The 6,990-nt window shown below is 40.7% G+C and overlaps 1 long non-coding RNA gene across 1 annotated transcript in view; it reads left to right on the top strand.

Moving 5' to 3' along the window:
- The first annotated feature begins 463 nt into the window (after positions 1 to 463).
- The window catches only part of LOC122465323, a 28,509-nt gene continuing 21,982 nt past the window's right edge, over positions 464 to 6,990 (top strand). The window contains exons 1-2 of the long non-coding RNA XR_006290072.1: positions 464 to 621; positions 754 to 892. This is a non-coding gene — a long non-coding RNA (uncharacterized LOC122465323). The remainder of the gene's footprint in view (positions 622 to 753; positions 893 to 6,990) is intronic.

The raw sequence follows: 6,990 nt of genomic DNA, 5'->3' as shown, positions 1-6,990 counted from the left end.
AGTGCTTTTTATTTCCCTTTGGCTTTAACTAATTGATGATAATTGTTCCACATATGCCACTCACAGCATTAGAAATAAAAACTCCCAGAGTGGAGGAAAAAGTCCTTAGTTGTTGGAGTTTTGTTTTGATTTTTCTCTACAGAGGTATTTGTGGCTCTGAACAGTATGGGAGTTTTTCTAAAGTGTTACAAGGTGAAATTTACTGTCACAATAATAATAAAAAAGTACTTTTGGTTTCCAAAATTTACTGTGCCCACTTAACTGATACACTATCAATCACTGAGAACACTGAATTTGTCAAGATATGTGTGATGCTCAAAGCAGGAGTGTGAGGATATAAGGGATAACATTCCTTTGGGGTTGGAGGGCTGCAGCAGGCTGGCTGGCTCACTAGCCCCGCCCACTGCTCCTGAGAAAGAGCTGGAAATTTTTTAACTGACCCTTATGAAAGAGGGCAGCCAGAAATGGAGGTGGGGACTGCAACACTTTCCAGAAAGCTGAGGGACCAGGGTCTATGCTCCCAATAGACTGATGTGGGAGCTACTGCAGAGAGGAATTGTTCCAGGAACCAAACAGACAAAAAGCACATTGTGTGCAATCTTTAATTGCTGAGGCTTTGAGGTAAGATTCAGGAAATTTTGGTTACTGAAGTCAGTGGTGTAAGGGACATACTTGGGGAAGGTACTACTCAGCTTGCACAGACCTTGGGGGAGGAGTTTGTATGTTTATTATTTATTATTTTTGTTTGTTAAGAAGGCTTAAAATAAAACAGCCAACCCTGCTCGAAACTGCTTCCCTGAATTCCCTGAGAGAGCGCAGACAGAATTAACCAAGGGAGTGAGCTGACACAGCCAGAGCAAAGCCTGGCCTGGGAGGAGGATTGTGATATAAGGTAGGCCCCAATCATTTTACAAAGGGTTATTACAGACTTCAGTTAGAATGGCTTTCAATATGAAAACATATTGTTTAACAAATTGTAGTTACTTTCCTGGAAGTACTTTACTACTTTACTTGGAAGTTCACTACAGTCACACAAACAGATTCTTCAAAAAGACTTATTTTGATATGCTATCCAAATTGATCTTAGTTCTCTATGTGCTTTATTTATTTATTTATTTTGAAAACTGCAGTATTTATTGCATCTTAACATAATGCTGATGACTGGAAAATTAAATAGTAGTGCAGCTCTTAGCCACTAACCTACTGCCTTTCCAGGCTGCAGTGGCATTGGCATTCATAAGCGAGCTGTTACGCCACGAAAACACAGTAGAAATGGGAATTTGTAAGAAGAAGTGAAAATAAAGAGGGGTCTGCATTCCAGAAAGAGAGATTTTGAAGCAGAGAGTGAGCTTCCAATAGAACAGCAAGTCAAGGAGCAGTGAGAAAGGTAACTAGCAGCACAAAACAAGAGAGCGTGAGAATACACAGAAACAGGGAAGGCTGAAAGGCCACTAACCCACTTCCTCTACAGAGGAAGCCTTGGATGCACCCTCAGTGCCAGCCAGCACAGCAGTGGACACTATACCAAGGATAGGGTTGCCATTACTTTTGCACCCCATGGAGGGAGGGGAAAGTAGTGGCTGAATTGTGACTGTCATAATTTCATAGAATCATAGATTCATAACTTTTAAGGTTAGAAGGGGTTACTGTGATCACTTAGTCTGACCAACTTCATTATACAGCCCATAGAACATTGCCTAGTAATTCCTGCTTTAAACTCATAACTTCAATTGGAGCTAGGGCATACCTTTTTAGAAAGATATCCAATCTTGATTTAAAGAATGCTCGTGATGGAGGATCCATCCGATGAAGTGAGCTGTAGCTCATGAAAGCTTATGCTCAAATAAATTGGTTAGTCTCTAAGGTGCCACAAGTACTCCTTTTCTTTTTGTGAATACAGACTAACACGGCTGCTACTCTGATCCCTAAGTAAGTTATTCCAGTGGTTAATTACCCTCACGGTTAAAAATCTGTGATTTATTTCTCATATGAATTTGTCTAGCTTTAGTTTTCAACTACTGGATCTCATTATGCCTTTGTCTGTTAGATTAAAGATCCATTTACTATCAGAAATCTCTTCACTATGTAAATATTTATAAGCTGTGGTCAAGTCACCTCCTAACCTTTTCTTGGTTGAACTAAATAGATTAGATTTCTTAAGTCTCTCACCATAAGGCATGTTTTCCAGACCTTGAATCATTTTTGTAGAACTCTTTTGAACCCTTTTCCAGTTTTTCAACATCCTCCCTACTTGCTATTACCCTGCTTGTACATCCAAGGATCACATTAGCTGTTTTAGCTGTAGCATCACACTTGAAGCTAATGTTCATTGGTTATCTGTCATAGGACCAAAGTCATTTTCAGAGTTTCTGCATTCCAGGATATAGTTCCCCATATCCAGATCTGATCTACTCCTTGAGTAGCTCCCCTATGTGCTACTCCTTACTTAGAGCTATGGTAACTCCACATTCTAGCCCTCAAAAATGCAATGCAGCTGCATCCACTTTTCAAGAGAAGACTCTTATACCATTAGTAAGGGGATCCATGAGTCTGGCACACAGGTCTGCTGGTTCCTGCGTGGCTGACGTGTCCACAACACCATCTGACAGCCACCTTCCAACAGTTCTGGTAAACTGGGAAATAGCAGTGAACCCTATGGGTTTGTGCACCACTGGATGTCCCACCAGTGGAGGTCATGTCTGTTAGAGCCTAATGTGTTCCCTGATTGGCCCAGGCATGTTATTTAAGGCATAGGGGAAATACCTTGAGGCTGTCTATGTAACTAGGCAGGTCCCCGGCTTGCTGCTCCAAATAGATCTTGCTGCAGACTCTTAGTCCCATCTGATAACTGGCCTGACTCCTGGTCATGGTTCCTGGTCCCCTGCTCCACTCCTGACACCTTGCCCTACCATGGCTCCACTAACCCTACTTTAGCTGGCTCCTTTGGCTCTGACCTGGCAGGGCTTATCGATCTCACTGACCTGATCCTGTAGCACTGCACTGGTATTGACTGCTGCTTCTAGCCTTGGCCCTCTAAAATGAACTCAGGCCATGTTCTCAAGTCTCCTCTAACCCGGACCCTGGCATCTACCTGTGCCTCCATAGCTGGAGTCCTGACAAGCAGCCAATATCCCTATTACTAGAAGTTTGATTAACGAAGGCAAGAAAATATCTCCTCAATTATCACCAAGTGTTCCTTACTTCCCTCTTGATTTTAAGATCAGAAATAGAAGATCTGGTGATGAGGACCATATAAGTACATGGATAGATAAGAATTCAGAGGACTTAAAGTGCTATGAGTGGCTATACTATCCAACTGATATTTCCTCTCAAGTCTTCCCTGCTTCCCCTTCCCCCTAATGTGTGCTATACACTGTGCTAGTATGATGTGGAAAATTCTCTGCCTCTCAGACAGAAAATGCCTTTCAGTTATAAAATATTTAATGTTATGCAGTAAGAGAAGCTCATGTATCAAGAATGTCATATCTATTTAACCTGATCTTCATTTCTCAGGTATTCTATAGGCAGTTGAACTAGACAGACATGTTAAGTGACACAGTGAATTTAAGCAGCATATACTTTGAGTTTCTTTCCTTTTTGCCACCAGCTTCACATTTCACAAGACATTACAAGTTATGCTGTTGAACAGTGTTAACAGAATTGAAATTCTGAAAACTAGAGCAGTACAATTTCAGTTGTGTTACCAGTCCCAGTGCTAACAGAGGAATGTCTGGCTAAGATGATGGTTGTAGTTCATTATGTTAAAAGGGTCAAGCCTAGTATAATATTTTTTTTTCATTTTTAAATAGAAATAGAGTAGAATTATTCAGAATCTCGTCTGTACAAAAGAGGCAGCACACTAAGCTACGGTGACCAGACAGCAAGTGTGAAAAATTGGGATGGGGGTGGGGAGTAATAGGTGCCTATAGAAGAAAAATCCCTAAATATCGGGACTGTCCCTATAAAATAGGGACATCTGGTCACCCTATACTAAGCCCTGGTGGGAGGAAGGGCCTGGAGATGTCCTTTTTATCTTGTGGTGCCCCTGCCTGTTGTATCTATCTGTTGTTTTACAGCTGGATTGTAAACATCTTGTCTTTTTGTTAAGTTTGTTTGCACAGCACCTAGTAAAGGGGAGCCCTGGCATGTGATTGAGGATCTAGACACTACTGCATTACAAATAATTATTAATAATGAAAGTTTCTCTGCAAAAATATTCTGATTAATCTAGAAGTGCACTGATCTTGCTAAAGAAAGAGCCCTATTCACCGTTCTTCAGTTATAGGGAAGTTGTTAAAATGTGAAGCCTTGGTGAAGGGGGAAGGGGAAAAGATCTTCACTAAGACCTCACCCTATACTGTTTGTGCAGTGGCTTTTCAGGTGTTCAAACACCCTAGGATTTATGTGGTAGAACAGCCCCTAAATAGGCTATATTTAGTATCCATATTTGTTTTACATAAAACGTGGACAATTGCAATCATCAAGGAAGTGGATGGGGGAGGAGTCTGTACTGTACAGATAGTTTTATGCTCTGGTTGTTGCTTATGTTGGTTATACTGTGAACATTTCTTCTCATTAGCTGTATTGGAAGAGAAGTGTTTAGCTCTCAATGTAGCCCTGAAACTCTCTTTTTTTTAAAGTTAAGGTTTTGTAATTAGTTTTTTTAATTCTACCTTCAGAAAAAAAAATCCGCACATTACCAATGCTTTTAACTTTCATGTCTGCAGTTCCTTTTTCAATGAGAAGAGGATGGTTTAAAAAAAGGGAAACAAACCAGTATCATATGCGCCATCACAATAAACACAAACAGATATCTTTTGGAAGCTACTTTTTCATTGACCTTTACCTTCATAATATCACTGGAGGAAAAATACCATTGTATTTCAATGGGATTTGGCAAAAAAAGCTCTAAGGCTCTTGAAAATCCCGATCACACTATGCTAGCCTTGCTAAATACAGACTGTTTATATGTTTCTATAAATGTTCCTCACCCTTCATACAAACTAATCTTTCTGTCAGAGGTGACCTGTATATTAGTAGAAGCTGTCTCTTGTGACAAGATTACAAAATACTTTGAATTTACAAAAACCTTGCAATTTCCCTACTTCTGGAAGTTGGGAAGATATTTCTGGGAGTGTAACATCATACTTAGTTTTGAAAGTTAGAAATAAAAAAGCTTCCTTTATTTGTTGCACTGTCAGGAAAGATTATTGTCCAGTGCCATACAGCTGTGTGATTTATTCTCTACAGATACACCATAACATTTGGTTATTAAAGACAGGTAGACTTTTCGGTGTGAGGGTATTAACTTTGCTCTAACCCCATTTTGTGATCCGTCTTTCTTCTTAAAATTCATTTTCCCACTGAAAAGAACATAAGTAGAACTGAATAGTGTCCATTTCCAGGTTAATTTGTTATCAAATTCAGGCATAGATTATTCAGAATTTTATCAAGGCCTGTGATGTGATTGATGGAAATCTATTGGGTTAACCATTTGAAAACATAACTGTGTACCAGTAGCTAGAGTATTTCATGTATGAACATGCATTTTATGAAAGAAGCAGGAATAGTTTGTGCACTTTATCAAAGGACATTAGTAACTATCTTCCTCTGAAAGTGGGATTTACAACTATGGTTCTTGAAAGCCCTTTAGGAATCTCCTTCACTTAAAATGCATAAATATAAATAATCTTTTTTCCATTAGGCTTGTATGACCTTCCTCTTTGTACATGATAACAAAAGTGAATTATCTAGCAATGACAAGATTACAGCCATTTTATTAGAGCACATCATTAACTAGATATAGCAATTCTGGTAACTGAGAAATCATATTCAGTGACGGGGTGGGAATTATCATCATTAATGCTGTCCCAAAACATTTTACATTAGTTACTTAGACATGATTCTCCTCTCCCAAGCTATAGGCGAAGGCTCATGGTTCATATCTTTAAAAAACCTATTTTACAAAGCAATCTTCCAAATTTCCACTCTTGATGAGCCATTTTCCATTCTCGCGGCGATATTCTGATAAATCTTCTCATCTATACATGAAAGGACAACTTGGAAGATGCTCAAAACTTAGAGAAAAGACAGTTTAAAACAGTAAAAAAATATGAAAAAATCTTTGGATCTAGATGTAAGCAGAGTCAGGATGAGCTCTACTCTGACATCTGGTGGTGAATTGTGGCAAGTTGTGGAAAAGAACTTCAGGCGCTGATCTTGTTTGCATAGGCACACTCGCCCCGCCTAGCATGAGCCCACAACAACCCGAATAGTCACTTTGGCTGCTGTGGGATCCCCAGTTTCTCTGTTATTGGGGCAGGAAGAATAAAGTGTTGTTACCCTGATTATGTGAATCAAGGACAGTGGAACTGTTTTATGACGGAGGGACTGGCCATCAACGAAGTAGCACTCGCTAGACAAGGGACATGGGTTCCAAAACCCAGTGAAGGGAGAGAGGTTGGGGACAGGCATTTGTACCTGGTGGTGTGGGCCTCTTTTGAGGGCCTGAAACACCAATTGCACCTCCTCTGTCCACTGTGGAATATCAGAGCTAATTTTGATTCCATTAGCAGTTTAGTTACAGGCTGCTGAGCTGAATTCACTTTGGGCCAATGGTCCAGCAACACTGAGGCTCCCCTACTAAAAGCTGAAATCACTGAGTGCTGTGATAAGTAGTGGGGGGGCCCTGAAGATATATTGCTGAGTGGCTGGCGGAGCAGAGCAGTTTGCGGGACCGCTGGAGCGGCTTGCAGGATGGCTGGCGGAGTGGAGTGGCTCACGGTGAAGGCTGCAACAGAACCCCACGGAGAGGTGGGGCAGTTGGCCTCAGACCACATAAGGTGCCCCTTAATAACCCCCCCCCCCATTTCCACCCAGGCTGGGAGGTAAAACTCTGCAGATAAATTTTTGAACTTGGGGGCTGCACTGACCAGGTTCAGAGACTTTTGGGTTGTTGGACTTTTGGGACTTTGGGTGATTTTTGGGTTG

The sequence above is a fragment of the Chelonia mydas genome, chromosome 3 (genome assembly GCF_015237465.2).
Source record: "Chelonia mydas isolate rCheMyd1 chromosome 3, rCheMyd1.pri.v2, whole genome shotgun sequence".
In the NCBI taxonomy this organism is placed as follows: Eukaryota; Metazoa; Chordata; order Testudines; family Cheloniidae; genus Chelonia; species Chelonia mydas.
This window is presented reverse-complemented; position numbering and strand designations above follow the sequence as displayed.